The sequence below is a fragment of the Amblyraja radiata genome, chromosome 1, assembly GCF_010909765.2.
Source record: "Amblyraja radiata isolate CabotCenter1 chromosome 1, sAmbRad1.1.pri, whole genome shotgun sequence".
In the NCBI taxonomy this organism is placed as follows: Eukaryota; Metazoa; Chordata; class Chondrichthyes; order Rajiformes; family Rajidae; genus Amblyraja; species Amblyraja radiata.
This window is the reverse complement of record NC_045956.1, coordinates 68,861,276-68,873,947: the sequence shown is the minus strand read 5'-3', so window position 1 is coordinate 68,873,947 and position 12,672 is coordinate 68,861,276.

The following is a 12,672-nucleotide window of genomic DNA, read 5'->3' as shown; positions in this document are numbered from 1 at the left end:
AACTGATTAGATTGTGCTGGAAAGAACACACATACATGAATGTGATATAGATGTATATAATAATATAACACACACATTTACATTTCTTCCGATTTTTATATCCAATGATGAACTTTATTTCAGACTAGACAAGGGACAACATTAAATATAAAAACATTGTAAACCTCCCTGCAACTTCACTTTGATGTCTCAGCCGTGCTGATCCAGGCCAGACTCCCCACACGCTCTGGAAGGAACATCGTTTCGCTTTTATTGCGATTTATTTCTCTTTTTAACACTGAATATCTGATAACGACACATTAGCAGCATATGGTACCAATATTGCACCAACCCACTCAATTTTAAATAATTCATAATAGAAATCCATTAACATGGTTAACACTTTATTTCTAACATGCATAGTAAGATTTACATAATTCACATTATTCTGAGCGCGAGATATACAGGGTTGCAGTGTTCAGCATATCAGCTAACCAGTGAAAGTGATGTACAATTCAACGTATGTAACACAATGATAGCTCCACCCATACTTACACCAAAGAGCAAATGTCCAACGTAGATACAATAATCAATAAATCACCATTTGCATTGTTTTGCGCAGCTAACAAATCACAACTTCACACAATGTACATAAGACGGCAGTTATCTGACAAATACTCTGCAGTTTGGTGTAGGAGATCATGTTGGCAAGTATTCTGGGCACACTGTCGACATCTGAAATTACAGAAAATATCATGCAGTCAATATGGTCTTATTCTGCATTAAATACCAGAGAGGTAGAAAGAAAATGCTCTTGAGAAGATTTTTACAAGGATGTTGCCATGAGGCAACTAGTACCCCTGCACCTATTCCAGCACTACCTATATGGCGTCAAGTTGGCAAAAGGGGAAGTACAACGGGATCTGGGGTTCCTTGTACATCAGTCTATGAAAGTAAGCATGCAGGTAATGGAGCAGCTGGGCTTGTACACTCTGGAGTTTAGAAGGATGAGAGGGTATCTATTGAAACATATAAGATTGTTAAGGGCTTGGACACACTAGAGGCAGGAAACATGTTCCTGATGTTGGGGGAGTCCAGAACCAGGGGCCACAGTTTAAGAATAAGGAGTAAGCCATTTAGAACGTAGACGAGGAAACACTTTTTCTCAGAGAGAGTGGTGAGTCTGTGGAATTCTCTGCCTCAGAGGGCAGTGGAGGCAGGTTCTCTGGATGCTTTCAAGAGAGAGCTAGATAGGGCTCTTAAAAATAGCAGAGTCAGGGGATATGGGGAGGAACGGCAGGAACGGGGTACTGATTGTGGATGATTAGCCATGATCACATTGAATGGCGGTGCTGGCTCGAAGGGCCAATGGCCTACTCCTGCACCTATTGTCTATTGAGGCCTCAACTGTATCTGAGACAAAGGGGAGCACCCAGCTCTAAGATCTGAACTATAGTGAAAGTTCGGGCACAGTTAATAAAATTCTCAGTACTAAACAGAGTCAATATGTTCTTATTCTGCATTAAATAAAACAGAGGTAGAAAGAAAATGCTCTTGAGGAGAAGATCTTTACAAGGATGTGGCCATGAGGACTCGACTATCTGAGCTCTATGATCTAACTACACTGAGAGATTGAACAGGCTAAATAAAATTTTCAATATGCCACAGAAGTAATAAATGTTTTCTTACCTTTCCTCCTTAACGGGGAACCTGGAGAAATACAAGTTGGGTCGCCTACATTGCCGATTGGAGCAATTTACCGCAGAGCAGAATGCAGGACTAGTAGATGTGGAAGCCATAGACAAAGTGAAGATTCTTTAGATTCGGGAGCGGAGGCAGAAGCAAAGATCCGATCTTTGGGCGAAAGCAAGATGGCGGAAGCAAGATGGCGGAGGATGGTTACTGAAATGGGTCCTATATATACCCATTAATCTGCCCATGACCGTACTACATGTTTTTCGTAGGAGTAGGCCATCTTGCTCCGCTATAGGATCTTTGAGGCAGAGGGAAGAGGGCAGAGGGCAGAGGGCAGAGGTTTGGGCAGAGGCAGGGCAGAGGGCAGATGTTGGGGCAGAGGCAGGGCAGAGGCCAGAGGGCAGAGGCCAAGGGCAGAGGGCAGAGGGCAGAGGTAGGGACAGAGGTCAGAGGTCAGAGGCCAGAGGGCAGAGGCCAAGGGCAGAGGGCAGAGGGCAGAGGGCAGAGGTAGGGGTAGAGGGAGGGCAGAGGGCAGAGGCAGCGGGCAGAGGCTGAGGACAGCAAGAGGGAAGCAACAGAGGCAGAGAGCGGCAGCAACCTCCCCACCATGCGCCGACACCAGAACCCCGAGCAAGGCGGTGAGGGGGCGAGGGGGTGAGGGGGCGAGGCAGAGAAGGGGCGAGACGGCGAGGGGGCGAGCAAGTGAGCGAGCGAGCATCAACCAAAGGACCGCGAGTTGGGCTGCCGCAGTCTTCAGCTATGATCTTGGGTCTTCAGTTGATGGTCTAATTTCAACTCCAGCTGCGTCTTTTGAATAACGGGGGGAGGAGGGAGGGTGACGTCACTCACAGCGCATGGAAGAAGGCATGCAGACCCATTTTGACGTCATCAGTGAAAGACAGTCATTTTTAAATACAAAGTTTTGTCAAATTTTTGAACATTTTCATTAATAACTTAAGAAATAAAGCATGACATTTTCAGATAAGGCAATTTTGGACTCCAGGGGAAAAATGTCTACCAGAATATGTAAAAATGTTACCATTACCGCGTCATTTTTTCACGAAGATGTGATCACACACACACACACACACACACACACACACACACACACACACACACTCACACACACACACACACACACACACACACACACACACACACACACACACACACACACACACACACACACACACACACACACACACACACACACACACACACACACATGAATACACATCCAAGATCAGAGTTTTATAAGTATAGAGATGAAGAAGTCTGTAGAGGGTTTCGGCCCGAAACGTTGCCTATTTCCTTTGCACCATAGATGTTGCTGCACCCGCTGAGTTTCTCCAGCATTTTTGTGTACCTTTGAATAGTCTTAGTTTGATCTAAAGAAGATAATTGAAGACTTTAAGTTTAAACATTCCTCATTCAGAGATTTACCATTTTAAAGAAAACATTTAACATCAACAGTAAGTCATTGGGTTTGTTCAGAGTAAACAGCACATGAGCTATAAACTCATTGTGGGTTTTTGCTATTGACCCACAAGAAGTTTCTTTGCACCATCAAAAATTGAGGAGAGAGTTGGCTGTCAAGATAAATATATTGGAAAACAATCGAATTCACATCAGCAATACAATAAATTCCACATATCTTGCGTTCGGGGAGTAAACACTAAATAGGGCACAGGCTTGCAAAGAGAGAGTATTCTTCTATTTTTTACTTAATTATCCATCGACAATTGAAAAGCAATTTTATTCGCCTAGACAATGGGATAATCTCCACACATGAAGAAAAGGGATTGTTACTCTGGATCTGTTCATCCTACTTCCTTTTCGCCGTGTGCTTAACATTGTAGGCCAACACAAAATGTTGTATCTACTTGTGGAGATAAGATGTGTGGATACACGAGTGCCCAAGGACACTTATGTAACAACAGTAAAGTGCCATGCTCACCTGCAGTAATGAATGGTCTGGCTCATGCTTGACATGGCCTGTGGAAAGGTCCTACTTGGAAGCATTCAAGTACTTCCCCTTATTTACATTCTGCCCATTTCACATCTGCTGAATTACTCCAGCAATTTGTGTCCTATTTTGTAAACCAACATGTGTAATTCCTTGTGTCTGCACATTTCATTGTGTATCTGTCTTGATGACAACACAGGCCAAGCAATAATGAATCAGCACAATTTTGTTTGTGTTTCTTTTCCGCTTCCCACAAATATAACTAAAGCTACTCTCAGCTATACCTTTCTTTATAATGGCATGGATTTTGCAATCCTGCTCCTGCTGATCTATGAGGTAAGTTTCTACCTAGTTTCTTTGCTTTCTTCCTGTGAACCTGCCTGGAGAAGCTACATTAACCTCTGCAATGAAACTCTATGGCACAGTAAAACCTTCCATTTAAAATATCCATCACAAAATTCCTGTTGAGGAGAGAGGAGTTGAGCAGAGTTGAGTTGAGCCTTGCCCATGAAACAAACATTCTCTAGAATGTAGTGTCATACAAAAAAGTTCAAAAGCTATTAAGAAGCACAGAAACAACAAAAACCTTGCAAAAACACATTTAAAAAGAAATTCAAAAATTTAACCAAGTCAATTAATTTAAAAAAATGTTCAAGGTAATTTATATTATGGAACTGATTAACAGAATAAAATTGTTTCTCAGTATATTTAACTTAATGAAGAATACTTACAAAATGAAAGGCATTTTTTCAACATAAGGCTTGATTGGAAGATGCCACTGCTAAAACTAACAGGGCAGATGTTATGCTGCTCTGAGATTGTCAGCCACATGCTCCATGCTCATTTCTTCCAGAGTGAGGGAGGAAAGTTTTAATCGGAACCTGAGGGGTAAGATTTTCACACAAAGAGTGGAGGGCATATCGAACGAGCAGCTGGGGGAGATAATTGAGGCAGGTATGGAATGTTTAAGAAACATTTGAACAGGTACATGAATAGGACAGGTTTAGAGGGATATGGGCCAAACGCAGGCAGAACTACTGGAAGTAGGACATGTTGGCCGGTGTGGGGAAGTTGGGCCGAGGGGCCTGTTATCACTCTGTTAGAATCTCTTGCTTTTGTGATCCACGTGTAGGGTTGCTCCCAGTTGATAGACAGCAAGACCTTTACCTCTACCTTAGGAATGCCAGCAATCTTGCTCACCATTCTTAGGTGAAACAATGACAGTTTATGGTTGTCTATTTATAAAAATTCAATATTATTCAGAATCTGTCAAAAGATGAAAATAATATTTCCATAAAACCTGAAAGTCATTCAGCCCATCGCTACTGTCCCTTCGAGCATTCCCATCCCCTCCATTCCTTCACTTATTTCCTTGTGAACTGTTCTCTCTCACTTGACCATCAGCTAGCTCCCCGACAAAAAGTCTCGAACCTGAGAAAACATAACTCTTTGTTTCTTTGCACAGATACTGTTTGACATGCTGAGTGTTTCCAGCATTTTCTCTTTTTCAGATTTTCAGCATCAGCAGTGTTCCTTTACTTTCATTGAGTTGGAATGAAACCATGAGAGAAACATCAACATGTTGACAGTGGTAAAATAAAATAGTGAAAGTAATCAGCCAGTTTATAGAAGGGCATCAGTAATAGCCAAAGGCATGAAACCGACTGACAAGGCAATTAACAAATGATCAAAACCGTATTTGTATCCCTTTCTAGCATTATCTCATAAATTAATAACCTCCTTAAAAAGGTGTGAGCAACTGGCTTTAAACTTATTTAACATATCATTGGTGAGTTAGTTTGCTGGCTTTCAAGTATGGGCTCCCTTTGTTTACTTTAACTTTTTCAACCTTAGAGTTATGTTTAAGGAATCTTGATATCTACTTGTGTTGATATTAAAATGTCCACATGTTTTAGAAGAAAAACAAGATTTAAAAAAAAGTCAGATCAGTTCCCTTTTTATGGAAACTTTCACTTTATTGAATAGTCATCATTTCTGATAAATTGATGTAATGCACTGCAACGGACCAGAATAACACAAGATTACGTAATGCAAAGAGTCGTAAAATATAAGTAGGCATTGCGAATGTGGAAAACAGAGTTTTTCACAGTATCACAGTATACAACAATAATAAACCAAGTAATGCACAACCCTGACATGATTATCCAGAGCGGTGAACTCAAATCTACTGTAGCATTTGGGAACATAATTTGAACTCAGTTAGTTATGTAATAACATTTGGGTGGCACGGTCGTGCAGCAGTAGAGTTGCTGTCTTACAGCGCCAGTGACCCGGGTTCGATCCTGACCACGGATGCTGTCTTTGCGGAGTTTGTACGTTTGTACAGGAATAGCAGATGCTGGTTTAAACCAAAGATAGGCACAAAAAGCTGGAGTAACTCAGCGGGACCCAAAACTTCACCCATTCCATCTCTCCAGAGATTCTGCCTGTACCGGATGAGTTACTTCAGCTTTTTGTGTCAATCTTCAGGTTTGTAGGTTAATTGTCTTGGTAAAATTGTCCCTAGTGTGTGTAGAATAATGTTAATGTGCAGGGGTTACTGGTCGGCACAGACTCGGTGGACCGAAGGGCCTGTTTCCACGCTGTATCTCTAAACTAAACTAGAAACTTTAAATTATATATATAAATAAATTACATTAGTAGTGGCGTTCAGGAAATACTGGATTGTCACAAAAAACCATTAGGTGCACCAAAGGAAGGAAATCTCCTGTCTTTGTCCAATCTCACTTATATATGCCTCTAGACACAAGAAACGTGATTGTTTTTTTCGGTCGATCTTGACTGAGCAAGCCAGGCAGATGTATTCTGTTTTGCTTCAACAATATAGTAATGAAACCAGGCTGCTTATCAGATGGTGGTAGAGCAGTTGGTGCCACTGTCTTGCAATTCCAATGACCCAGGTTTGATCCTGTCCTTGGGGGTTTACTGTGTGGAGTTTCTACATTTTCCTTGTGACTTCACCACCAACTTTCTTCCTACCCTCAAATTCACAGATCATCTCTGACAACTTTCTCACTTGTCTTGACCCCTCAGTCTCAATCTCAGACTATCCACAGACATCTACTACAACCCACTGTCTCCCACCGCTGTCCAGACCACATCCCCCACTGTCCTGTTTCTTGCAGGGATGCCATCCCTTCATCACAGTTTCTCCATCTCTGCACTTTTAACCTCAAGGTTATTCTTTCCACTGAGACGTCTGAGATAGACAATAGACAAAAGACAATAGACAATAGGTGCAGGAGTGGGCCATCCTGCCCTTTGAGCAGGCACCGCCATTCAATGTGATCATGGCTGATCATCCCCAATCAGTACCCTGTTCCTGCCTTCTCCCCATATCCCCTGAATCTTTAAAGGCTCTATCCTCTTTTTTCAGGAAGCGCCCCCCCCCCGCCCCCCCCCCCCCCCCACCCCCGCAGTTGTGGATGGAGCCATCATCCGCATATTTTCCGTTTCCTGCTCTCATGCCTCCCACCCTCCCGGCAGAGCACGGATGAAGTTCCCCCGATCCTCACCTTCCACCTCATCAGCCTCTGCATCCACACCTTTCCACTTCCCACAAAGACCACTCTTTCCCTGACTCCTTTATTCTCACAACCCACACCCCCCTCAGTCCACCATCACCCCTCTCCCCATCTCCAGGCAACTTCTCCCCACCCATTCACTAATCCTCACGCCTCCCTCCTCCCCACCATTCCCCCACCAGTGCTCGCCTCAACTTCCGTCCCCTCCCCTCCCACTATCTGACTCCCACTCTCTTGTCACATCTTCACCATCCCCCCTGACTTCCCCATTTCCAATATGGAACGGTCTGTTCTCAACAGAGGCCTCACCTACGTTTCCCTGCACCCCGCCTGAATGAGTCCTGGATCTTTTCTTCCGTCAACTCCGCCTCCCTGCCTTTTTCTATGGGAAGGAATCCTCACCATCTCGTGTTGACCCCTTTCCCATCTCCACCGGTCCTCATCCTCTTGGACTCCCCCGGACGGCCTTGTACCCCTCAAGACCTTTTATTTATATCTGTCAGCTTGAAATCAACCGTCTCAACTTTTCCATTCCCCTTACCTACTCTTAAACAAAAAAGTCTGAACAAAGGACTCAACCCGAAACATCACCCATTCCTTCTCTCTAGAGATGCTGCCGGTCCCGCTGAGTTACGCCAGCATTCTGTGTCTATCCACATAAGACTTGCCAACCCTTTCTCCATCCCTTCACCTCACCTCTTTCTCCCGTAATCTCCGATCAACCACAATCAATCAAGAAAGGCCTAGACCAAAAATGTCGTCCATCCATTTCCATCTTGACCCGCTGAGTTCCTCCTGCAGTTTGTGTTTTTGATCAATGAAATCGAATTGCTTTGCGTTCAACTTTGGACCAATGTGTTATCCCCACCATGTGGAAATAAGTGGTATTGCAAGGAAGGGCTGGAAGTGAGATCGATTTCTGGAAAAGCTTTCACTATTACTATTGGAACATGGCACAAACAAAGGCTCAATTAAACATCAAGGTATAAAAATGCAGTTAATATGAGATTTAAATTTCAATACATATTTGAGAATTGACTGGCAGAAGGTTTAGAATAAAGGAGAATAAAGGGTCAGGTCGGGGGGAGTTCCCCCTGCCACAGGTACCATGTAATCCCGTGCTACCTGCTCCATGGTTGGATAGTCGGCAACTAAACCGTCTCCCCCACCTGGTTTGCCAGGTGAGGAGGGGGCTGTGGACCCCTAGCAGGACCAAAAATAAGACGTCAAAGGGAGGATGAGCTTCTAGCGATCCAACAGCCATCCTCACTTCAGTAGCAGTTACGATCACTGTCGTACATAGCATTGTGAGGAATGATGATTGTATTGTATTGTATTTTAATGACCACACAGCCAGGCTGGTGGAATTTGTTATCAGTACAGCTCGGTACAGGTTCCAACATTTCATCAAACATTAAACTTGTAACATAGATATACATACAGACAGACACATTACATAATACATAAGGGCCATGCTTATTCGTATTTCCTCACCGTACAGAGTTTAAAAAGTTAATTGCAGTGGGAATGAAACTGTTTTTGAAGCGGTTTGTTTTGGAGGCAATTGTCCTGCAACGCCTCCCAGAGGGCAGTAGCTGAAAGGCATAGTGTGCAGGGTGAGTGGGATCAGAGATGATCTTGCGGGCTTTGTGAAGTGTCCGTTTGTGGTAAAGTGATTCAAGGGATGGTAGGGGTAAGCCAATAATTTTGGATGCTCTGTTGATGATGCGCTGTAATTTCTTCCGGGAGAGTGAGTCGAGACTGCCGAACCAGACTGTGATGGATGAAGTGAGGATGCTTTCGATGATGGCTGTATAGAAGCGGAGCATGAGATGAGACCTTACTCTGAACTTCCTGAGCTGTCGGAGATGGAAAAGTCTTTGCTGGGCTTTTCCATAGATGTGGTCTGCGTTTGTCCTCCATTTGAGGTTGTTGCTGACGTGGGTTCCAAGGAGTTTGAATGTGTCAGTGATGGAGATGGATTCACCTTTAATGAGCACAGGAGTTTTGGGGGATGGCTGGCGTCTTGGGTCGATGATGAGTTCTTTTGTTTTTGATGAGTTGAGTAAGAGATCATGGTCTGTGCACCAGGTCACTGCTTGGTTGACCTGTGCACGGTATTCAGTTTCTTGGTTGTTGGTGATGAATCCTATGATGGTTGAGTCGTCCGCGTACTTGTACAGGTTGACAGAGCTGTGGTGGGATGTGAGCTGGTTTGTGTAAAGGGAGAATAGCCAGGGTGAGAGAACACAGCCTTGGGGTGTGCCTGTACTGAGGAACAGAGGGGAGGATGTGTTATTGTTGATCCTCACCCTCTGTTGCCTGTTCCAGAGAAAGCTGTGAATCCAGTGACAGATGCATGGGTCAATGTTCATGTCCAGTAATTTATTGAACAGTTTGGCCGGGTTTACTGTATTGAATGCAGAGCTGAAATCCATGAACAGGATGCGGGCATATGTGTTTGCGGACTCCAGGTGGTTCAGAATGTGATGAGTTGCTAAGTTGACGGTGTCCTCAACTGATCTGTTGGCTCTGTATGCAAATTGGTATGGGTCCATGAGTGGGGTGGTGACAGTTTTCAGGTGATTGAATATGATGCGCTCAAATGATTTCATGACTGCCGATGTCAAGGCAATGGGTCTGTAGTCATTGAGGCTGGAGATGGTCTTGGTCTTGGGAACCGGGATGATAATGGATTCTTTGAAGCAATTGGGTACTGAGCTTTGACAGAGTGAGGTGTTGAAGATGTTGGTAAAAACCCCAGCCAGTTCCGCAGCACAGTGGTGGAGAACGGAGGGGCTGATGTTATCTGGGCCGGGGGCTTTATTCCTCTTAAGTCCCCTGAAGGTGCTCCTCACCTCCTCCTCGTTGATGGTGAAAGGGGGGGGAGGGAGGGGGTCGGGGGGAGATGGTGGTGGAGTCGGTGCCTGCTCAAACCTCCCATAGAAAAAGTTGAGTGTATCAGGAAGCTGATTGTCACTGTCAGGTGTGAGGGTGGGTTTCTTTTTGTAGTTCGTCATGTTTTGGAGTTTTTTCCAGATGAAACGTGTGTCACTAGTAGTGATTTGTTCTTCTAGTTTAGTGGCATAGTTGGATTTGGCTCTTCTTATAGCAGATCTCAGTTTGTATTTGGCAGCCATATATTGTTCTTTGTTTCCTGCCAGATGAGCTGAATTTTTCTCCTTTCTTAATTTTTTAATGTCCTTGTTAAACCACGGTTTATTATTATTGTAGTGTTTGACTTTTTTGAGTGGTATGCACAGGTCCACGCAGTAGTTGACGTATGACATCACTGCAACGGTGACGTCGTGGAGGTCACCTGCAGCATGGAAAACATTCCAGTCTGTGCACGCGAAACAGCCCCGGAGTTTTTCGATGGCTTCAGGGGACCAGCACCGGACAAGTTTTGTTGGTGTCTTGGAGGATTTAACTTTTTGCCTGTATTGTGGAATTAGGAGCAGCATTGCGTGGTCGGACCTGCCCAGCGGAGCCCTTGGGAATGCACGGTAAGCCTCTTTGATGGTAGTGTAGCAGTGGTCCAGCGTGTTGGTCCCTCTGCTGGGGCAAGTTACCTGCTGATGGTAGCCGGGGAGCTCAGATGACAAATTGGTCTGGTTAAAGTGTGAAGCACACACATCAAAATCCTATACTTCCAGCGGCGTAAGTCCGCAGGAACTGGAGGACAGATGCGTCCGTCAACGTTCCGGTTGGAAACCCGCACCACTGCGTCGCTAATGTTTTCAACGATGATGAGAATAAAGGGGGCCTTTTCCGGTTGGCTGCCGGTGACTGGTGGTGTCCCACAGGTGGGACCGCTAACTAGAGAGAGTGTGGGACCCCTCAGGAATCAAAGCGGTCAACTCCGTGTGGAGCCACAGGAAATGGGCATGGTCCTCAATGAGTATTTCTACTCAGTATTTACCGAGGAGAAAGACAGGAGAATGGAGGAACTTGGGAGCAGTCGGTGTTATGGTCGAAGAGGTGCTGAAGGTGCTAATGTGTATGAAGGTAGACCAATCTCCAGGGCCTGATCAGATATATACGAGGACATTGCGGGAAACTAGAGAGGAAATTGTGGGGCCCTGGTGGAAATTTCTGAGTCGTCCTTGAATATAGGAGAGGTGCCAGAAGCCTGGAGGGTTGCAAATGTGTGCCGCTGTTCAAGAAGGGCTGCAGGGAAAATGCTGGGATCTATAGGTCAGTGAGTTTAACATCTGTAGTCGTAAAGTTACTAGAGAGTGTTCTGAGGGATAGGATATACAGGCATTTAGATGGACAAGAACTGATTAGGGATAGTCAGCATGGTTTTGTACATGGGAGGTCGTGTCTCACAAATCTGATTGAGTTTTCTGAAGACGTGACCAAAAAGGTCGATGAAGGAAGAGCTGAATATGTTGTATATATGGGCTTCAGCAAAGCATTCAACATGTTTCCACATGGTAGACTGCTCTGGAAGGTTAGACCACATGGGATCCAAGGAGGGATAGCTGAAAGGATAGAAAATTGGCCTAGTGGAAGGAAGCAGACGGTGATGGTGGAAGGTTGCTTCTCGGACTGGAGGCCTGTGACTAGTGGTGTGCCTCAGGATTCGGTGCTGGGCCCATTGACAAGACTATGGAGTTGGTGTGGACATTAGGAGGAGAGGAACACCCCTGTCTCCATCAATGTACTCCATCCAGGGAGTACAAATACTTTGTAGTGTACATGGACAGTAAACTGGACTGGTCCAGGAACACTGAGGCCCTGTACAAGAAGGGACAGAGCTTTATGTACTTTCTGAGAAGGCTCTGAAAGATACTGCAGATGTTTTACCAAATGGTGGTAGGCAGTGCCATCTTCTTCACTGTCGTGTGCTGGAGCAACAGGGCGAAGGCTGCGGACACGAATTGGATCAACAAACATCAAGGAGGCTGGCACCGTCCTGGGGATGGTTGGATTCATGGGAGGTGGTCTTGGAGGGTAGGATGCTCATCAAACAGCAGAGCATCCTGAACAAGCCTTTCCACTCGTCACTTTAATTTCATGTTTCATGTATTTTGTGTTTTTACAACTGTTGGTGGTCAATGGGATAAATAAAGTTCTATCATATCTTATCGTATCATATAGTATCGTTACTGTTTGTCATCTATATCAATGATTTGGATGAGAACATACACGGCAAGATTAGCAAGTTTGCAGCTTGTACAAAAATGGGTGCAGATAGTGAAGATGGTTATGTAATATTGCAGCAGGTTCTTTATCGACTGACCAGCTGGGCTGAGGAATGGTTGATGGAATTTAATACAGTGAGATGTGAGGTGTTGCATTTTGGTAAGGTCTAACATGGGTAGGACCTACGCAGTGAATGGTAGGGCTCTAGGGAGTGTTGTGAGCAGAGGGATCTAGGTGTGCAGGTGCATGGTTCCTTGAAGGTGGAGTCGCAGGTAGATAGTGAAGTCAAAAAGGCTATTGGCACATTGGCCTTGATCAGTCTTGAGTATTGAGTAT